This window comes from Varroa destructor, unplaced genomic scaffold (assembly GCF_002443255.2).
Source record: "Varroa destructor unplaced genomic scaffold, Vdes_3.0 BEIS01000003.1, whole genome shotgun sequence".
Classification (NCBI taxonomy): domain Eukaryota; kingdom Metazoa; phylum Arthropoda; class Arachnida; order Mesostigmata; family Varroidae; genus Varroa; species Varroa destructor.
Genome location: NW_019211456.1, coordinates 14528744 through 14551665, shown reverse-complemented (window position 1 = coordinate 14551665; position 22922 = coordinate 14528744). Strand labels below are relative to the sequence as shown.

The 22922-nt window shown below is 40.2% G+C and overlaps 1 protein-coding gene and 1 long non-coding RNA gene across 3 annotated transcripts in view; one reads left to right on the top strand and one right to left on the bottom strand.

The window, feature by feature from the left end:
* LOC111248195 (uncharacterized) overlaps positions 1-22922 on the top strand; it is a 35751-nt gene that overhangs the window by 3856 nt on the left and 8973 nt on the right. The window lies entirely within an intron of this gene.
* Positions 2952-9396, bottom strand: LOC147756561 (uncharacterized). Of its 2 annotated transcripts, none has more exons than XR_015325467.1 (3): positions 8987-9396; positions 8454-8691; positions 2952-4605 (listed from the first exon to the last, which is right to left on the bottom strand). It is a non-coding gene; the product is annotated as an uncharacterized LOC147756561 (long non-coding RNA). The 2 variants fall into 2 exon arrangements; XR_015325468.1 differs by lacking the exon at positions 2952-4605 and adding an exon at positions 4668-6640.

The window sequence follows — 22922 nt, the reverse complement described above, 5'->3', positions numbered from 1 at the left end:
GATAAGGGTATCTGGTTGAAATAATGCGACGTTATCGGCCTCCTAAAAGAAGCGTAGATTTCCGGTCTTCACCCAACAGCCGGTGTAGCTTTAGATAACTGCTTAGATTTATGCGAGATTTCTATGCATCAACAAGACCATAAGTCACTAGTATATCGTGATAGCAGTAGGGTAAATAATGCATGATACGATTATTCGACTACGAACAGAGATCGGAATTTTATCAGGTGAGACATTAGCGTAACCGATATACTAGCAATAGCTCGAACCTTATCAAGGTGATTCAGCCCTGAAAAATGATTTTACTTTTCATCACTTTTCCCTGATAAATTTTTTTCGATATCAATAGTTTAGCCGAGGAAAAGCTCACAGTTCCACCAGTGCCATTATTGTTAATTATATGGTACATGATCTACACATCGTGACCTAAAAAGAGAGGGAGACCAATTTTTATTTCATGGTTACTTTCTATAGTCGTTAAAGCTAGACTGAACTTGACGATTCTTATTAAACATGTTGAACACGTGAATATATTGAAGATGGTAAAATAATAATAAATTATTAAGTCTGAACTGAACACAAAGCAGCAAACCATAGCTAATGTTTTTTTTCGGTGTGAAATTAAAGTCCTACCAATATTTTTCGTTGAAAAAACCTTTGCTGTCTGCCTGAATTCAGTCACGAACGGTTTTGCTACCGCTATTCGAGTAACATAAGATGAATTGTCGAGAATGTTTGCACGAAAATTGTGTATTGTTCAAATCGTTTTGGTTCTTCGTACAGTTAGCATTGCCAATTATGTAGGGCATAAAAAAATTCATTGTAATCGGCAGGACATGATGTATATTCTAAACTTTTTTTCGATCAGTAAGGAATATGATCACAATATTTCAGTTCTAATTATAATATCCAAACTAAGTTAGTTAGGTAAGATCTGTTTGCTTTATGGACTCGACAGCTTGAAGGACTTGGTATTAACATGTGCTTGCTTGTATCAGATAGATTTGTACCTCTTTCTATAGTTTATCAAGCTTCGACAGCCCTCTAAACTTTGCAAATGGAATCTCGCAGATTTAGATTACATAGCCGACAGAGTACCACCACACACATATCGAGATGATATTCTAAAACCCTGCAATTAGAGTGCGCTCATCTAAGGTGGGCAGGAAAGAGAAGTCATGCTGGGGGATGCCCGCTCGAGGTCCATGTCATTTTAAACATATGGCGCATCAAACGAAATCGGAGAATTTGTAACTGCTTCGGAGAGGGGGGCGGTTTATGCTGTGATGCTTTCTTTTAGAGGTTGAGCTATGCTGTTAAGCTTGATTATTCGATGTGCTCGTAGCGCAGTGGACCTGCCTGATACGCGACATCAGTCATATAGGCTCGTTCCTTTGATTCGCATTGCAATATCTAGATTAGAGCAAATTAGGTACGTACAGATGGGCAGTACACTTTAATAGACCAAAAACTGTACGCGAGTCATAACTGTCGCTCTCTTCTGTACACCGATAGCAATTGTTTCATGGAAGTTGGTTCGACAAGCCCCAAAAGTCGCAATCGGAAAGAGGACGATTCCGCGCCAGACCGGGTTCAACAGGATATAGCCGAAGGTATAAATATGGAAAACCGGAAATCATTAGTAAAAGAGCATTATCTATCTCTGCCTAGTTAGACTAGTTGAAAACGACTCTTTTTGACAAAAGAATAAACAGCAAATCAAGATATCTTCGTATTACACATGATAGATAAGTACTAAATTACGTGTAATTCTAAGACATAATACCAGTTAGCACACACAGAGTGCGTTGCATGGAGACAGCCGTATATTGCGTTAGAAATTGTCTTGCAGGCTGCGCCGTGAGATAGCCATATAGATATTACGACGCAAATAAATTAATCTGGTTAGTTATTTATTTAAGCTGTTTTTGTTCTTATATATAAGTTAAGCTACATCAATTGCGCGGTTAAAGTCCTTCCTCAAAGCAAAAAATCTTCATGCTTTTAATTAATAGGGTCTTACAGGAGCTACGTAGTGCGTCATAGGAAACATTGCAACTCATGCATTGTATTGTTAAACGATTGAAAAACAATGCAAATATATCCCCGACTTGTCTAAGCTTTTTATTCAATTAACTTAATCGATCTTCATTAGGCAGCCTAACCTGCTGTTGTCTATGTTGGAAAATCTGATCCCGTGAAAATTAACAGTAAATTACCATAATGTGAATCTCCAGTGTATGATCGTAGCCTGCACGACGCTTATTAGCGCACGGAGACAATGTATTATTATCGGTTAGGTATTTGTATCAGAATTTTGTAGTATTGTATGTCATTCGGAGCAGTAACGCTGCCTCCCCCTAGGTATTCCTAGTTGCTCAATATAATTGTATTGTGTTGGCGTCATTATTCTGGCTACATGGTTTATCATCGCAAACCCAAAAAAAGTGAAGCTTAAGTAAACCTATTTCCGATTGAGGAGAATCAAGGGGGGCATATTTCAAAAGCATATTTTTGCTGATGGACTTCTAATAGCTACTGCCCTTCAAACCTAATGATTTCTCGGTTCGCAGTTACATATAGCCGAGATCATGGTAGCCCTTCTTTATCAGACTGCACTGCGTCAAATAATTTTTATTTATATAAGTACGTATTACCTTACCTCTATTTCTTAGTAGAGCACGAATAACCATAACATGACATAAGTCGAACAGTCGCAAATTTTTAATAGGGTTTTTAATAGAAAGGCGATCATAGCTGTACACATGAGATCCAAAAATTTAGCTGTCTCTCCAAGCAGCTTTCATAGCATCTTTTACATTTCCCAGATGTGCGAGGATCATAAATTCACTAGAACCTGTTTGAAATGAATAAAAAGTATGTGAACCTCTTCCAGTCAATAATTTTAAAACTAATGTCATCACAAAAAATACAATCAAACGCGGGCCAACTAATTTTTTTTTAATGCTTTGTACTTTATTCGTGTGATGCAAACTATTTAAACTCGGTTTACCTTTAATACATGTGTAAATACTTTATTACACGTCTTTTTAATATGGTAGTCATTTCCTACCTGTGTTGATCTTAGTTTTGTGAACGACTTCTGAAAAACGCATATGAGTAGACTCGATAAAATCGAGCAGTTGTTGGGCCATCGTGTAGATCACGTGAATAACAGGGAGATGGAAATTCGGTAAACAGTTCCCAGTGGGTCCGGTCGCTTTTCGCAATAATGCCTTCGTCTGCTGAGTACGTTAGCCTACTCCGCCGATCCTAGCGGTTTCTTTGGTGCTGTGGCACCATCAGCGCGAGCAGTTTCGTAAGCTCAATCCGCTGCCAGGAGAAAACAACTTCGGCTCTATTCAATGGCCTCAAAGAAATATAGTTCTAAACCAATGCAATAGGTGTTATTATTTCAAAACTTTTTTTTTTTCTTTAACTCTGGTAAAACCCAAAAACGTGTACTGCCTGTTAATATAGTTGCTGTGGAAGAGATTTATTATTGTTGAACGAAGATTGATATGCAATATCAGTTGTCATATTGCAAGGGAAATTTTATTGTACTGACGACTTTTTTTTACGAAACGGAAAAAGTGTCTGCGTCACGATAGTCTGTTTATTCATTTCGTACTCTGAACAACAGACCTACGTTGACGATACACGGCGAATTGAGTCACCAATGACGTGCATGGCTTCGCTATGACACAATGCATTATCTAATTTCTGCACGGATTGCCTTCAAGGTGTAATTCTTACTTGGCGTTACAAAACGATTCACCATAAGTAACAGAAACTCGCCGCTGGGGCTTGAGCCTTTAAAACAATATGGAGTCCTGAGTTAAAAGCTCCATGAATTTTCTTGTAGTTGTTTTCAACAGCACTGATTTTACGGCAGATGAGTCAAGAAATCTTTGTAACGCACTGACCGTTCAATTACCGAAAAGAGTTTGAAATGATTCAGAATTTTGAGGTTTCCTATAACAAACAGTCATATAATTCTATTTTCATAGAATCACCTTCCAACACTTAACACTGAGTTGGACACAGCCATTAAGACTGACTAGCTGTGAGTTTTACCGCAGATCTTTTATTTTTACTTATCACGTTATTTCAATCGTTCTTTGTGAAAAAAAACTATGGCTACAGCTTTAATCGATCTATTTCCTATAGTTGGCAAAATATTTGGCTAGGAACTTGCCAATTTAACCTCAACGTTGCTTGTGGCAGTGGCGCTGCTTACTAACGTTTTACAGCTAGCTGGCTTTTTTTTACATTTTTAGTCACATTTAACTAAGGATTTTTAGCTGGGAATAAATAAACAAGTCCAAGTAGTGATCTATTCGAAACATAAATAGCAAAAGAAGTATTTGATCCAGTCTGGTGTAACGTGTGTCGTTAAACCTTTCGCATGTAAAATTTGCGGAAAATCATTGAAAAGCCTGCCAGGATTATTAGTTGAATTGTCTAACCTATTTTGTGACAGCAGCGTCGAGAAGTTTTTTATTTTGCTTAAAGGAATAACGCAACGATGAAGGTCGCATCGAAGAAAGTACCGCAGGTCTGATATCTCTAATCCATGCACGTAAGTATTAGACATCAATATACCTGAAATATCGTATTTTGAAATTGGCGTTTATTCGATAAGTCTTTAGACATTCAAGTTACATGTCAGTCGTCTAACTATATATATATATATATATATAGTTCCTATATCTTTTGTTAAAATGAGTAGCTGCGTGTATTTATAAGTCGAAAAGTGTCCGTTATTGGATTGCATGAAGGGGAAGACTTTTAGCAACTCTATCTCTGGCCACTGGTAACTGTTACTTGTCTGATGTAACTGGTATTTGGCTGATAATACTCAAATAATAGACAATTCATACAGTTAATAAAGCCAACCCTTCTCACTGATCTAACCGCATTAGTTGCGGCTTTGCGAGTTTAAAAGTCGTGTCCATGCTGAGATGTTTTTTAGAATGTAATAGCCTTCTTATTTAGTAACCTGAATTTGCTCTAATTGCTTCGATCTTCGTTCTTAGACTAAGCCATTCTTATGAGTATGATTTAAATCTCTAGATAATCTGTTTCAAGAAAAGCTATTGATGTTATTTACCTTTTTTTTTATACCCCAACACATTTTATTGTGGTATAGAACACCTCTATATTTAGGCGAAAGAAAACTCATATTAATATTCCCATGAGGCCTTTGCCTAAAAATGCAGAGCTGTGAAATTTAGAACGTCAATCGTAATAAAAGAGTGGCTTAAAAGTCGATTTGAATATTTACGACAACGAGACATACACACAGTAACGAAACCTATTAACTGGATTAGACGAACTCGAAAGTGCTTCCTACAGTGAACCAATTTCTGTCAAAAAAATAACTCCTCTGCATTTTAAACCACTTCAACTTTTATTAGACTGCCCACCTCCACCCCCCAATCTCGGCGATCATCGTCTACATTGTTAAGCTCCGTCGAACCCTCTTCTGCTATGCTTGCAGACCTCTCCCTTTATTCATTAGCTCTGAAGCTCCGATTCCTGTTAATGTGACTGCTGTCGTGGGTAAAGCCATCAATGACGAATCTTTGATAATCGAAATCGCTAAAACAGGATCAGGTGCACTTATGATTTTTAAAACCGCCGAAATGAACTAGCATATGCCTTCTACCGAATTTAAATATACAAACCTTATTACAATTTATGCTAATTATTTATGTTACATAATCATTTATGGCCATGATATACATAAACCCTAAAATTGCAGACAGTAACTTAGTCGAAGGCGATGCAATGGTCAAATTCATACTTACGACTTAGACGCATTTGGTTTTATTCTGCACATTGCCAATAAAAAGATTACTGTGGGTGGCTTTGCCATTTCACGTGATTATATTAGTTACCCAGATGCAAAGGAATACTCTTCTACTGTAGTCTATATATTAGGTGTTCAAAACTCAAATTATAAGCAAATGTTAAAATCATCCCAGGAGCTTTTACGTACAGCAAGCAATTATGATTCGTTCTCTAATCCTTTACTATACTGAACCTCTTAAGTTCAGCTCTATTTAGTGTCTATTGCGATATAAATCTCCAAAATGGTTAGGTAGAAGTTAGGATGCAAATTGCTATTTTAATATGTCAACTTCAATAGGTAAAGCAGATTGAAGATTCCAAATGTATTATTTTTATGCGTATGAAATGTACGAATTAGCTACAGAATTTTATCTAGAACTACAAGATTATATGTTAACTATAACTCGCCGACTAAAAAACGTCTCGCCCAGCTTAATAAACCTGGAGTACTATTAAAAAAGGGTGACGTTACCACTAAGTTATTATAAAACCTGGAAACCTTCCTTATTGAATGTAAATATCCTTCTGGGATGCGGAAAATAACCTTTTAGCTGTGCATCATTAAATACCTCAGATTAAAAAAAATCGGATGCGTTTAACGATAGTAATATTATTCAAATTTAGATCAATTACTGCAATACTAAGTCGGATTTGCCACTCGACGTGTATTCTATTCTACCATATCAATACTCAGTCACTTATTATATAACAGCCACCACGGACGTCTTTTCAGAGCGAGCTCAAGCGACCTTGGTCCGTACGAAATCTGCCGAACCGCATCATCCTTCATCGAATACATGTTTTGTCAAAAATCAAATAGAAGAAGTCATAGGTATAATTGTCGTTTTTCTACCGTCTGTCACCTAAAATCTCACGTAATTGGCCTATCCTTAGTACTAATTATAGAGTAGAATTTCATTATGACTAAGTATCAATAGCTTGATAGGTTGCTGGCTCTGCATTGTCCTTCTATTGTGGCTTGTCGACTAAAAAGAAAACTGAACAAACTATGAGTCTTCAGCTGCACAATAAATCCTAGTTAAAGCTAGCAGGATAAGCGATTTTGTAATGAATTTGAACTTAGATCTGCGTTTGAGGGCACAGCAAGTCTAAAAAACGTTTCGGTGATGTATTCCGACTGTAGGCCTTTTGATATAGATGTTATGTCTTATCCAGGTCACTGATTAAAACAAATACTCTGATTTGTACCATTTTACTATAGAGTTTTTTGTTGTAGTTGTAGGAACGTTAGAGATGAACGTGAAGCGAACATTCCAAGTCTATTTGCAGCACCTATTTGACTTCAATATTCATCGGACTTCAATTTGCTCTATGGCAAAGACATTCATAGATAATAGATAGTGGTGTATATAGTCGAAGTAGACAGAATTCAGAAGTTGTTTCGCAAAAGATGTGTTACCGGGTTTGTGCAATAGTTGGATCATACTTTTTTTTTGACCTGAAGCTTGTTTTTGAATCAGCGTCTGGTAAAACTAGCCTCACGGCAATCTCTACAAATATTTCTAATTGATTTTCTATGGTTTACCTGAATTTACCTGTTGCACGTGTGTAGGAGATATACAGCTTTATCTTGAGGAATGTTAGATGTTAGCTATGGCGTCATCCTAAAGATCATTTCCCCCGAGAAACTTTTTCATCTAGCAACTGAATTCGCCTTGATGCACCGACCAGTTCCCATGATTGGAGGGCAGAGTATTTCAAAGAAGGGGTCCCACCAGGTCTGGCTGAGCTCTGAGGTTGATTATTAGTGAGAGGCGAATCTCCGAATCTGGTACATCAGTTGAAATTCCTTCATGTATTTTAACTGATGTACCAAATCATCGGTTCTGGCATCAACTGATGATAGCAGTCCATCATTGATGCAACAATGATCATGGCTGTATCAATAACGAACGTCTACTTCGAATGAATTTCTGAACAGTATCGTGCCTTTAAAATAGTTAGTGTGTATATGGGAATAGGGGTATAATCAGCCCTTTCGTGTAATCTAAAGTTTGTCATTAGAACGTTTAATATGCATTATCTTCAGTATGCATTTCTAGCGTAGCTATATGCATAGTGTCCAAATAGTTGAAGGGGTCTATTGTAGATTCTTGCTAACAGAATTGCTGGTTCAGTAAAGACGATTTGCTCTAAAAGGTGCGTAATTCAGGGGGTTCAAATGTTTTCTCTTTTCTGATTTCAAAATGGTACTAAAGGAGACTTTTCCTTTCGCTTATGCAAGCAAAACATCACATATTTTCATATATTTGCTTTGTAATGAGCTAATTTTGATACTGTAAGCAACTGAGCCGAGAGTTGGAAACCCAATTGGACGAAAGTGGTTCCGTGAGCAAACATAAAGATGACGCTTTTATAAACGCTTTATATTGCGCGATCATCTAGAGACGATACTTTTGGTCATGAAAGAGATTCATAAGTACTGTTGATGTTATTAATAGAATGCTAAACGTGTATAAGAAAGCTAGTAGCACTTTGATAAGCCAGCATACCGTGTCCAACAGTGCAACTGTATAATACGGTGCGTCTGGGCGCGCGGGCAGAAAAAACGTGTTTTTTTAGAAATCGGTCGTTACCTCCGCTGCGGTTGATACGGAAACAGCTCGCTACTGTCCTCGTAGTTATAAGTATATGCCTTCTTCGTCTTCTGCAGTCTGGCTCACTGGCAGAGGCCAATGGCTTGGGCACTATTCAGAGCGGTTACTGCCCTGACGGGTAAGGGGAGGTGGCGATGATGGAGCTTCAGCCGCATGTCATACGTATACTCGCAAACACACACAGACTAGCAGTAGCGGACAGATGCCACAATCAAGCCTGCATCACCAGGAGCACGAATCAGCAAAACGCAAAAACGATTGTCGAAGAAGTTATGAGGAGGCTCATAATATAAGAGACACAATGGAAAACTCAGGTGAACTTATGCAGAGCAGAAGAGAGTAAAACGTGAGGAAATAACCTGCAATGATTAGCGCTAGCGCAAGTTCTACGGATTGGTGAGTTCTATACGTTTCTAAGGTTTGTTTACCTTGACCAAGTAGTTAGCTATAAAGACTGAAAACACACGGCTTAGATATGGCAAGGGAAATACTTTATACTGCTAAGAAAATACCTCAGAGGATGATCACGATTAGAATGTACGTTGCATAACTCAATCAAGACACAGGTCTAGTTGACCAGCACGATGTTCCTCCTTTTTTCACATAAGACTCAAAAAGGAGTTTCAAAGCATGCTGAAGGAAATTGCAAGACTCGATGGGTAGCTCATTCACCTTTGTACTTTAGGATTTGTTGAGAGCGTTTGCAAACGATAACTCAAAAACCTACAGGTATAGTTGTATAAGGGTTAGTTACAGTCGATTCAGGCTGATGCTAGGGCTGTTATACATAACCCCAACACTAAAAATGATCTGGAATCAATTCAGTAGTGATCCGCAGCCTATACACAAACACAGTACATCAAGGAGGGATGCATTGAGCGTCGTTCCACCCCGAAATTATAGCACAGCTTTTACTGAAGTCGGTTAAAGGACGTATTTAGTTATTTTTTTAAAGCCCTCTTTGGTGGTATGAGAAATTCGTGAAACGAGGTTTCCGGCATCTTCATTATCTTCGCAAGCCGGCTGTGTCCTTAAATCAACGCTTTAAAATCAACGAAACAAGATATATTTTTCCCTGAAAAGAGGAAAATACTATTCAGGCGGCTTCCTCAAACTTTGGCGCCACGACGAGAAAAAAACTAGCACTCATAAAATCACTGTTTCCATACGCGTTTCCATTTTAGTCCTATTTTGAATTTGTCGTTATCATCACAAACAGGTTTGACGACGAGAGGTTTTCCTCTTTTCTATTGATAACTATATACATACGATGGTCTCATGGAGTCAATGTTGATATAAACAAAGCACACATATGAGTACCGGTATGAAGTGATTGCGTGTTCTGTGAGTGTTATTTGCCTCAATTTTTTGTGCCATTCGATAGCGGGCGCCATTCGGGTGGCCGTTGGCTGGTTGCGATCGCCATGATGTTGATGATGGCTGTGACGGTTGTCGTCTGTGTCGGCCTTCAGAATATCCTGCTGCTGTTATTCTGCTAGCTGCCGCAGACAGTGGTGTAGCAACAGCAGCAGATCCAGGAGCCGTATTCTGTTCCTCTATCATCGTTGTCGTCGTCTTCTTCGTCGTTGTCGAGAGATGGCGGCGACGGCGCCTCACCGAGGGAGGAGAGCGCACCGTGAGCTGCTGCTGCGGCTTCCCATGCTGTGGTGCTCTGCCTATTAAGCCGTTGGTTCCGTTTGGCGGCTCTCAGCATGAACGCATTCGGGCGCATTGGTTATCGCAGCCGTCGTCGTCAGTCGCTTTTGGCGGCGGTGGTGGTCGGTGGCCAGGCGTGCCCTGAGTCGAGTCCGCTATTGGTCTATGGCGTATTGGCGGTTGTGACAATGGTGGTTTGGTAGCGGCAGCCACTGCAAAAGGCGGTCGCCTGCCAAGGCGTCAGTCAGGCACGTTTATCCATCTCTGTACCTGCAATAGTGAGCCCTTGGAGCCACCAGTACGGCATAATGGTCTCGAATGCTGGTGTTTCGAAACCGTCAGCCTGGCCAGCGGTGGGTCGGTTGCTCGACATTGCAGTGGTTGCAGCACGCTGGATTGCAGAGTGTGTTGAGGTCGGAGAATGCTGAGTGATGAGAGGTGCTGGGCTCGACCCCCTTAACGCCCCCCTCGCGGCTGTCTGGTTGGTCCCAGTCCTCTCGCCGCTTCGCTGCACCCCTGCTTGCTTGACCAGCGTCAGCAAGCGGGCGCCCAGCTACCACATGCTGAGAGCACCAGCCCTTACCCTATACCGCCCGCCAGCTAGCCATCTAACCAGCTATGTAATCGCCGCAGCAGCGGCAGACTCTCGTCCCCGAGTAAGAGACCTCCGGGAGATGCCGGAGCGCACCACCTCTTAAGGGCTTCCTTTCAGCTTTCGTTGGCAGTATCGTTCCAGAGTCCGATGCGAGAGGCCGTTTACTTCTACCGTATCAGGGTACGTGCCGCAGTTGCAGTACTGGATGCGCCCGCGGATCGAGTGCCGTGCCTGTTTTTACTTGGCTATTACTACCAACATCAACACTCTACGACGACTTTTCCTCCCCCAGGAATAGCAGTGTCGGTTATTTCTGATTATGCGACACTAGCCGCGAGTTCGGCAGTGTCCCATGGGTCAGGCGTCTCCTTAACGAGGTCCTGCAACCGAAACCTTTTCGTTGCCTCCTGAGCGCCATAAAAAGTGTCGGGATTAGCGGCACTTCCCGTCAGCGCCAGTAGTAGCGGCTAGCTATTTCGAATCTGCGGACACCGCAACAGACGAGACGCTCGGCCCAGGAAAGCGAAGTGGCCAGCCACCGGCGATGCCTACTACTAACTTACGAGGCGGTACCTAGCAGCCTGCTATGTTCGGCCGACGTCTTGTTGTCGTTCAGAAACTCTGGTAAGTGTCAGGGGCTAACTAAGCTACCTAAAAATCAGCTGGTTGGTGATGGTGTCAATTGCGTGTGGATTATTGTGATAGTTGCTTAGTTGTCTGTTCGCATTGGCCTATTTCGAATGCGCCAGCCGAGTTCGCATCGTTGCTGAATTGACCCCATTTGTTTTGCACAATCGCCGGTCGACAGGCGGTGTTTCCTCAAACGTCGTTGTCCTGTCTGTCCGTCCATCTACCCGTTCCTCGTCATTGTCTGTCTACCGAATTGTGTCCGTCGAATACCAAAGCAAATCGCTGTCTGCCGGTGGAAGCTTTCGACTTTTGTGACGAGGCGAGGTTTAAGAACGGCCGTAAGTGCGCCAGGTAGGCAGAGTTCGTTTTGTGTGTCGAGTACCTCTATTGATACTATTAGTTCAATTGATGTATCTATCTCCAGTATCATTTTCCAAGAAGATATCCGCTAGCGGAGCTATATAGTCCATCGGTGCGCTTATGGCTTCTGATATCGGGTGGTTGACAAAGTGCTGTCGTTGCCATTGCCGCCGACTGCCAACGATTCTAGTAGCGACGACGTTCGACGCGACTTATGCAATAGGCGATATACAACAGATGTCATAGACTGTTCTCTATCAATTACGCCATGCTAGCCACTAGCCAGTGTTAGCGCTCCACAATGGAGTGTGGCGTGCGCTCGTGGACCTCGATGGACGGGGTAAACGCAAAATGATGCCACTGGCATGGCTGCATCCTTAACATGGCGCTGATGGCTGAGTTAAGTGACCGTACGAGATATACCTCGTAGGTCTGTTTTCGTTCGTCCATGCCAATTCAGGCAATTCGACTAGGCCTAACAAAGCTAGTACGATATCCTATGGTGCTCAAGCGCCCAACGGTGGTCGGTCATCGCCGGCAGCAGCAGCAATAACAATCGAGTGTGTGCGTGTGTGTAGCAACGGTTAACGTTATGTGTATAGCAGCGTATTGGTACTGAAGGTTGCCATGACGACATGTAGAGGTGAGATGTTGCCGACCGTGTATCGGATCCTAACTAGTATACCAATGAACACGTAGGAGTTAGTTGAAGACTAGCAATATCTTAACATACCTATCAAAATATGATTTGTGGGGTTGCAATTAACAGTTGCAATCTCTACTTTTGACATGACAAGCTATTTGCGAGGGTCAAAAATTAATCAGTATAAACGGGCTTTATGTATATCAAGCATTTCTTAATGGCGACTTCTAATTTGAGAATTTTTCCTCTCCTGTTTATACCCTATATACATTATATAGCAGTGGCAACAACGCCTGGTGTCTAGGGAACTGCAACCAATCCGTCTCTAAATATAGTAGCCCCAACGGAAGTCACCCGGACCAACGCTGGTGCCAATGCTGCGCGCCCGACTCAAGACCTATTGATTCGACACTCGCACACACGCATACACACATGGACTTATTTGGAACTGTTTTGTAAGCGGTATATCTCTCTTTTTCTCACTATCTCTATGTATCTTTAACCAAACGTGACTATTTCAGCCTGGCAACATGCCTGACTACCATTCGTTCTTCTTGTTTTCCTACGACTACTGTCTGCTTATTGTGTGCAATGTGCACCGCGACATCTTCGTCAGCTCAATCATCATCAGAAGTACATTGTCGTACTTGACAAAGAAACTAATGTGTACATTTGTATTTGGACCGGACGTATTGGGATTACTCATTGCACAAGCCGGCTATCAGTTACGCTACGGTGTGCGTGAGATAATCCTAATGTTCCCGGCTCCGTTGCCGCCCCAGTAGCGTAACTTTCAACAACATTGTCTACAACACATCATATAACGTGTACGGAATCGATTCGGGCTTGAGGAGCTCTCTCTCTACAGGGCAAATCGACTTTTACATCACAACGTATGCAAACACGGCGTCCCCGTGATTTCGGCATCTCAAGTTTGCCGTTCTGGTTGGAAGGCGCCAAAACGCTGCGCTGATAATTTCCGCCGCTGATCAGATCGCGCTGCTTTCCGCATCTTACTGCAGCTTCGAACATTATCATGATCATCAACGCGGCGTTATTCGTGCGCTTTCCCGGGATTATCCCACGAGCAAGCGTCCTGTTCTGACTGCGTGTGCGTGAGATAATCTAAATTGAACGCACGATGATACTTCAGTACTTCAGTAACAACATCCATGATCTACGATAACGACAGCGACAATCATTAACTATTGTTACCTCTATAGACGGCGGAAAATTCGAGAACTAGTTACATTTCGCCGTACGCTATCGAGCGAATATGGACGGAGTGTGTGTTTGTATGTCTGTGTGTGCGTGTCGGTGTTTGCCTGAACCTCGTGGATAAATCATTCGTTGATGCTAACGTGTCAGAGCATAGGCCCGATATGAATAGGGGTTGTCCATTGCACAAGCTCGATAGAGATGCGTGTGCGTGGTTCAATCCCTATTTATGAGGGGCAGTTCATCCACTGACATTGTTTGCGGGGTTTGGTGATTAATGAGCCAACACAACATGACGACGACGACGACGACAGCTACTGTTGTATAATGCAACATCTATTTTTTTTTGTTTGAGACAGATTACAGCATCATCATCATCATCAGTGAGCTGATCAACAAATCAAGCGCACTAGAGGAATGAATTGTGTTGATACGAATAACGAGGTCTAATATTTTCTTTATTTATCGGGACATACCATCACAAGCACCGCGACTTTTTAGCCTAGTTTTTCTGTCTCTTAGCAAGAGTCTGTATTGCACCGGCCTATTGCTCTACTGTGTGTGCCAGTTTTCTGTAGTCACACAGTTAGTGTAATGCTCTGGCGCAAGTTGTCATGATCGCTTCCAAAGGCATGTGCTAAACGTTCTACGCCCTGCAGCATTCTGACGTCGGAACCAAGATCAGGCAAAAACGGTACGTAACTAATCCAACCATGTCAGCTTTTTAGAATTGGATTGAAAACACCTGCACTGAACACACAGAAAGAGCGAGGGGTATTGAAGAACACAAGGACCATTACATGTCAGTTCATGGTACAGTAGTGTACAGGTGACACGCTGATTTTCGTCATAAAGACCACTATCGCCCTTGCATCAAACCATTCTTTCTAGGTTCTAAAAGCTGTCCCTCTACAGAGTTACCTCTCTTTGTACAAAACATGTAAAATACGGCTGACTAGTCAATTTGAGTAAACGCTAGCACGTTTTGACGGAAATTTAATGAAGATGCAGTAATCCTGCAGTGTGTCAGTTCAAGAAGAATCTTAATCAACGCCTTCTTAAAAACAGAAATTAGACGCTGAAATGTCTTGCGAGATGAGAATTTTCAGGCAACAAGCAGTATAATAATCGCTGAAAAAGTGACAGTTTGTATAGGCGTGTATATGCGTACATCAAGGATTTTAAACATCCTGATATGATGGTAATCAATGGTTAAATGATGGTAATGAAAAGGATCTAACGAATTAACCACTAGTATCAGGTACACTAAAATGAAGACTAACTGATAAATGAATACTTAAATCTCACAAGCGTCATTATCATCATGCTTCGACAGTATGATTCCATGGTCTGAGAGCAAAAAAGTGTACGACGATATTGTAATGAGGCGTGATGTAGAGGTGTAGACGATATACAGAAAACTTTAAGGAAATCAGTGCGCTAGAGGTATTTTATGTTAGGCTGTGTATATGCCATCGTAATATATTCCCAAGCTAATTGCATTGTTGCTTAATTCGTTTGTGAACATGTTCGATAACGCCAAGTGGCCTCTCGCCTTCGATTCTTGCATGGTACGCTTTTCTCGACTATACAGATCGGAATGGATCGACCTATTAAATTCGATATTTGGCATTCTTTTTTAGGCAGGTGCCTAATTTGAGATGTTTACTTTCGAAAAATAACGATTCCGCAAGGAAAACGTTACGGATTTTATTTTGGCGAAAACTCTATTACATAGTAAAGAACGCTACCATTTAAATCGCTTAAAGCTCGAGCACTCTGATAATAGTGATTGTTCAGTTCAGATGTTTACTAACGAGGACCGTTGTGACAGATGCAAAATGTAAGGTAACAATATTTCTTTAAGATTTTTTTGTTCTTTTTCATTGCTTCTTGATTCATATTTTTAATCTAGCGAGTATAACTTTCAGTTTCTTCATCGTGTGTTTAAGAATACATATCAGATCCAACTGGATCCACCATTTTCAATATACAATTTACGAGATAAAATATTTCCAGTTTTATATTGAAAAACCGCTATTACGCTTTATGTTTTCGTGCTGATAACTGTCTACGAGATTACGACGGCTCCAATATTTAAGAAATAAGCTTTATTTCACGCCTGTTCTATATGGATGTCTCTTTTCTCCATTTTTTTACTTGGATGAATTTGGTCAAGTCCTAAGCTACAGACTTTCCAATTTCATTACCTAGGAAACTATTATTAGTTATGTGACATCTATATTGCTCACCTCCTATGTGGTCCCTAAACTTGCGAACTTTACAAGCACAAACTCATTTTCCAGTGCCGGTAAGTCTAATATATGTATCCAAGTTATTACTACTTAGGAATACCTTGCCTAATTTTCTTGGCTTACTAACGCGTTCTAAGGTTTTCTCTTGCTATTGCCATTAATAGATTGTTTAAGTGACCGGCGTTGAAAGGGCTTCTGCAATATCTGAGGCAGAAATCTTCGGTGAAATGGACTATTCCCTAGGTAGCAGATACACAAAAACCATAAACTCACACTGTGTTTTATATTTTATGCTGGCATAAATATGAACAAATGGACTAAAGATACATTGTCACTGTATAACTAAAGCATATATTTTACGGGTAAGGAAAAGCAAATTGTGAAGGTATCATGACAAAAATTATGTTTTAAGGAGCCCCTTTTGTTTGGCCATATCTATACTCAACGAGTAAAATAGTTATATGCATTCTATTGGCCCGTAACGTAAGCGCAATATTAATCAACTCTTAGTTAGAAAAATGCAATAATCAGGCAGTTAACAGCCGTATTTTCTGCAACCCACCTCAAGGATGTAACCACGTCAATGCCTCTTTGTGGCGATCCGCAATACTAAATTTATGTACATGATCAACTTCACCGTACCATAAGTTGCGTAAACATACAATGGTGGTACCATTCTTTTTTTTTTTTGTAGTAGATACTTATGACCTTCCACGGCGTCAGATGATTCATAAACGTATAATATATAGGTTACCTATTTCAACTAAGAAGACTGATCTAAGCAACCAAAATGCATGTTTGGAGTGCACAAACCTAAGCATTGTGGGGTAAACTGAAGGATCGTGTTTCCTCATAGATAATCATAATGTAACTGATCGTTGGTCTAGTGGAGCTAATTCCATGTAGCAGTATAAGGTCAGATTTTTTTTTAACCTCATCTGAAATGTAACTCGAATATTATAAGTAGCAATTTAAACTTCAAGGAGTTTTATCCGAGCGATAAAATACAATTGTTTAAGTTATCCTAGTTTTTTGCTTGTTAGGTTGACCTTCTGGATTAACTTTGCCTTTAAAATATTTCAACCGTATGAGCCCATTCAAGAATGCTGCACGGACTATGTCAAGTATAGGTTAGAAGAACAGGTTTATGATGATGCTTTTAATACTTTTCCATGCTTATCGTGCTAATTTTCAATCAAATTTCTCTCCAGAGTATAAAGAGAACTCTGCTGCTGCTTATCCTGAAAGCCTGCTGATAGTAACAATCTAAAAAAGGTATCGCCGTGAATTAGATACACTTATGCCACTGGCATAAGTTTAAGTGCTTCGAGATATCTAACACACGTGCTAGTCATTACTTTTATAGTCGAGGTCGATTGCCATCGAGGGTGCCACAAACATTATTTGAGTCATTAAATTTTAATATCTCTTCTAATCGAACCTATCTTATATTATGAACAGCGTTGTAACCTAACTCTAGATAAATTTGATATTAAATGTATTTTCTCTATTTTCTAAAACGGTTCTAGGTTCATGATGAGGTTTAGCGGTACTCCTCAAAAGATTATATTAGATGTTTATTAAGCGAATGAGGAAAATGTGTGCTCCATCATTAAGGCGCCGCATTACTTCAATGGTATGTTGAAAAATAACAGAAAAGACATCAAGTAACAATACTGTAGGCAATATCACATTTTAAAATTTCCTTAAAATGGAAAAAATTCACGGTTGGCTGACTAACGACCCTGACGTAATGTCACATTCATAATTTCCATTTACAAAAATATTTTTAATGACGAGCTGTCGATTTGTTCAGTAGCACACACTGGATGTGGAAAAATTTTACATTATAGATGCCTGTGCGCGAAAACCGTCGTTAGATATTTATCACCCATTTTGTTTGCATGATTTGCAAAAAAAAATTTGCAGACCAGCTCAATGATGTCGTTCTAGGTCAGAGAGTTAAAACGAATATCTATTTTTGAAGACTGTCAAGAAGACGGGTGAAAACGCGAAGGAAGAAAAATGTGCTGAATGAAAACCACAAATAGCATCTCTAGCACACACCTGTCTGCCAGTCTGTCTATCAATCAATCAGTCAACATTATACTGCAGATGAAAGCTGCTATTTCCTATAAGTGTGACATCGCTATACAAACTCCGAAGGTATTGTATCATTGTATTTTTTATGTTGCAGCTTAAAAATTGAGCCAATGATGCATAAATACTAGTACTAAATTATCATAAAATGGAAGTTTCCTGTTCTATCGAATTCTCGCTAGCGGAGCTAATGTAGCAGAAAATTTCATCTTTTTTCGTTTTTGCGACGCTCTTGTTAGCGATTCGTTATTTTTTTTGGTGGGTCATTGAGTGCTCTTCTAAAGGAACGCCGTCTACTGACTGGTGTGCCTAGCATATTAAGGAAGATAATTTTAGGCTTAACAAGATTCGAGGTTTATCGTCCGGCACTTCGCTATAATATATATATATATATATATATATATATGTAAATTATATTGTTATTTCTGAACAAATTATCATTTTGTGTGCTGTTACTATCAGTGTGAACAAAACATCAAATAGAGTTAGTTATCTATTTCTATTTGAGAGTGCGTTTTTATTATTAACCGTCATGTAAATGTAACATATTGACATAGACGTACAACAATTACCGTAAGAGTCGGTGGTGGTTGCCACTGAAAAATGTATCCTTAAATAAAACAACACATTTAGTGTGCCACCTCGTGATTTAATTAAAGCGTATTCAATTGTGTATTTTCTTCAGGATTGATCTTCCGCTGAACTCGGCTCTCATCTGTCGTAGTAAGGCTGAGGTGAACTTGTCCGCTGATGTAAACCATTATAATTATTAAATTGATTAAAGCAGTACGTGCTTTAACACGCCCAGGTAATGCTAGATAGAATTAAATGACAACCATCAACCCAACTAAGTCGGTTCAATTGTATTTTCGATGCATTAGACTTGTTATAATAGATGCCTGTAATATAATATCTGCTAACATTGAATAAACATATATTGCCAATATATATTATATCAAATAAGAAAGAGCTGATACGTAAATATGTATCCACACCACCAATAGGGTCTTGCCATTTTGTTTATCTACTAACCTACTATCAAGCACTAGAGATTCGATAAATTAAAGGGCTATTAGATCCCTGTAATTTTTGAATTAGTTTCCCCCTTTTAGGAAGTTATTCACATTTGAAACGAAATAGTTAAAAAGAGCAGTTTCTGGTTCTCCTTGTGATATCTGTGAACTTTTTGTGCACTGACGCCTTTTCTATTTTTTACGTTTTTACTATATTTGTTCCATCCGCACTCTAAGATTGTGAGTGTATATGTTTTAAGGGTCAGGCGCTTTGAGACAAATTGGCTTTCGCCAACCGACTCATATCTGCAGACCCCCTGAATTTTCCATTCGCATTATTGGACAAAGCGACCGGGAGAAAACGTCAAATAAGAAAATGGCTGTAAACTGATATGCTTACGTATCATAAAGTGTAATCGTTCAAATGGAACTGATAATTAGATTAGCAAAACTATCTAACTTTTTGACAAACAGGAAAATGTCAAAAAGTATCGCTGTTGCCGGATAGCTCTTTCTTGATGTCAAGCTACCCGTGCATTTCTCAAATTTTCGCATTTAACAACCAGTTTAGGCGGAGATTTGAAATGTGTCATTGAACGCTTTGGATTGATACGATTCGCTAGAGCGTTGAGCAATGTCTAGATCTCTCCCAGATAGTTGAGCTTCGTTCGTCGAGATCTTGCCCAAAAGATTTCAACCTCATCTCCCGTAAAAATCGATCTCTGTCAGCTTGCAGACTTTCCAATATTTAGGCAATACAACGGGCTGGTAGGAGCAGTGTTAGTCACTTTGGAGCGAATTGGTCAATGTCATTTCACGTTGCTTTCCCATGTTGATCTCCTCGGATTAACAGACGCAATTTCTTTAGAAGCTGTCTTGCTTTGCCACAGAATCTTCTTTTCTTTTACGAAGGATAGAAACAAAGCTTCTATTTGGGATTTTGGTGGTCTTGTTGGAAGCTGCACATGCAGGGCCTGATTAACTGGCTGTAGCGTCCGACATCGCACCGATGTATAGACGGCGTCATCTTCGAGGCGTTCATTACTGTGAATGTACGATAGGTAGCGCCAGTCCGCAGAGGATTAGTGTTCGGTAGGGAACTGTGTTAGAAGGTGATCTATTCCCCTCAGGTCGATCAGTCCAAATTCGGATGTCTTAACTAACATTTCTTGCGATAGCCTCGGGAACCTCTGACAAAATGGACATCCATTTGCCAGACCCGCATTGTTTCCTGTAAAACATCATTCGCTATGTCGGGCCACTGTTTAGTGCTGGATATAGGCCGCTTCACTGTCGGAGCGATTGAGTTGTCTTCAATACCATGTTTATGTGCGGTGCCACCCGGTATGAAATAGTCCAAATTGTAGCCTCGCAGACTCAGCTACGTATAAAAAAAGTCTTCCGTTTTCCCTAGGATTACGGATGCTGGACAACGCCCTTTACAATTACACAAACGCAAGAATTTCACAAGGTAACGGGCATTTGAATTGTGAACTGTAAATATGTTTAAGAAAACTATTCAGCATAGTACTCAATAGAAATATTAGAGCAGACTAGTTTCATTGTTTCAATTTGACTTGATTATGGGTAAATTAATTATAATCTTCAAATAAAGTACTTCGAACTATGTCACATTAAATTTTGCTAATCACTATTGAAATAATCTATCATGCTCGGTTTATGAGGGAAGCACTTCTAAACGGAAGGCTTCGCCACCCCTTTTGCGCGAAACCAGTTAATGAGGAAGAAAAAAAGGTCAAACGTCTTCGCTCTTGATTTTGGAGGGAAGAATATCGTTAATGAACCATATTAATGTGAAGGAACACGGGTAGTATCGGCTAAAATTCTAGATATTATATATTTAATATTAAAAATTATAATATTATTATAGGTTTCGTTTGTAACCTTAATCTTGAAGATATTCATTATAGTCTGCGAGAATGAGATATGGTTCAATTTTGAGCCCCACCTTAAGGAAGTGCTATAGGTCTGAGAGGCTTGCTTGGGCCCCTGTATATAATCATTTAGATCTATAAGGCATTATCCACCTCATGAATTGCTCGGCTTTTGTCCTAACTGCTTTAGTTTACACACTTATATTACCAACAGCAACATGACGCTCCGGTTCTAAATTGTTAATTGTTTTTTGTCTGTCTTAAAATTTACGAAGAGATCGATAGAAAGAATCTGACAAATATTCCACATCTATGTCATTTAGGATCGAAGTAGATTCACCTGTCGCTGAAGTCCAGTGCATACCTTAGTATATAGCATCTCCTACGCAACGACGTGTTTGAAGATACTAACTAAAGTCGTCACGGGAATTTGCTTTTACAACCCCATATTTATGAAGTTCTATTCAAGTCTCCGTTATAACATTCTTCACTATGTGCATTTCTGCCGTTATCCTCTATGTATCTCTCTTTATCCTTTTTGGAATGGTGGAACTACGAAGATGTTACGGCTACTGTGTGTGCATTTCGTTTTGATAACCCTACGGAAGTCCCACCATAGTACTTGCCATTTTTGCAATGAGTATAAACCAGATAACGTGAACAGGATCTCAACATAGAAGACGTATATATGACCCAAAAGCAGCAGGCGGAAACGACATGAACTTAACGAGACGCGACATTTTAGGGAACTGACTTTTACAAAGCAAGTACGTTCAAGTATGCTCTGTAGTGGCGTATCATACTAAGTCGTCAATAACCTGTTCATGACTTCTGTGCCTAAGAATTTAATTCAATTGAATCGCGTACGGACTGGCAGGAGAAGTAGAGGGTGCCTATGGATCGATCGGCCGTGGTCATTTCCAGGTTCCCATCTTATTAGACCCACGATGTCCTAACACCGGTGAACCCAAAATTCGAATGTCTTGAGGAAGAATCTCGTTCTTCGCTGCTGTCCGAAGCACTCTTTTCCATCAAAACATTTTACTGCGATCCCTCCGCGTTTTCAGACCAAATAGCAGTCCCCGTAAACTCCATGTTAGCTTTGTTCCAGGCAGCTCAAAAGCGGATCTTGTTCTAAAAGGTGTACCATCTCTGTTTTACATAGTCAAAGTCTGTCTCTGACTCCTGTCCTTACAGCTTCCAAAGCGAGATGGGTTAGTAACTGGCGCACAGAGGTACTTTCGACCCCTTGATTTTCAGATAGGGCCTTTTTAACTCTGATGACGGGTAATCTTTATGGCCCACACTGACCTGTATTACATTCTCTCCTCTAGGGCGTTCCCGCTCTTCCTGATATTTGGGATCTGGTCATGTATCCCGAGCCCAGGCCAACGCTAGTTGCTTCCTTCTTTCGACTTCCAAGTTTTACGAAAATATTCTGGCCTAGAAAAGAACCGCTGACGTACTGATAGTCCTATATGCTTGGGGAATTCGCAGTGCGTTACGGAAAAGCTTTTTATCTTGCTTGTTTTGAAATTAGTAAATGATCCGAACCAAACTGGAAAATCGAAGAGCCCTATTGATTCGGCGTTCGACAGCAAAAGCCTTTGTCTGCACCCCGTTGATACGGCGTTGACCTTAGTCGTCCTAAGAAAGAGTAGGCCACTAAGTTCCTTGTCTAGGTGTATACCCAGGTATCTAGCAGCCTTTATCATCTTAATCTGTCGCCTCAATGAATGGAGATTGATTTCCGCACACGTTCTTTTTTCCGATGAAGAGAATGCCCTCGCTTTTCTCCTTCTAAGAAAAGCTCCAGCCCGTTTTTCTCACCCATTCCGAGATTACATATTTTTTAAATAGTGATAACATATACATGCGTTGAACACTATTCGAGAAGGAAGCCCTACTGGATTTGTGTAACGATATTGAAGATGGAATTGAAAACCAAAAGTGAGTTTCTTACAGGTGCAAATAGTTATGTGTACGTTCGTCTTGTGCAGCTCATACAGTAGTAAACAGCTAATGTTTTTCTCTTTTTTCCTCCTTCTTTTCTTATTTACGTTGCTTGCTTTACTTATTTACA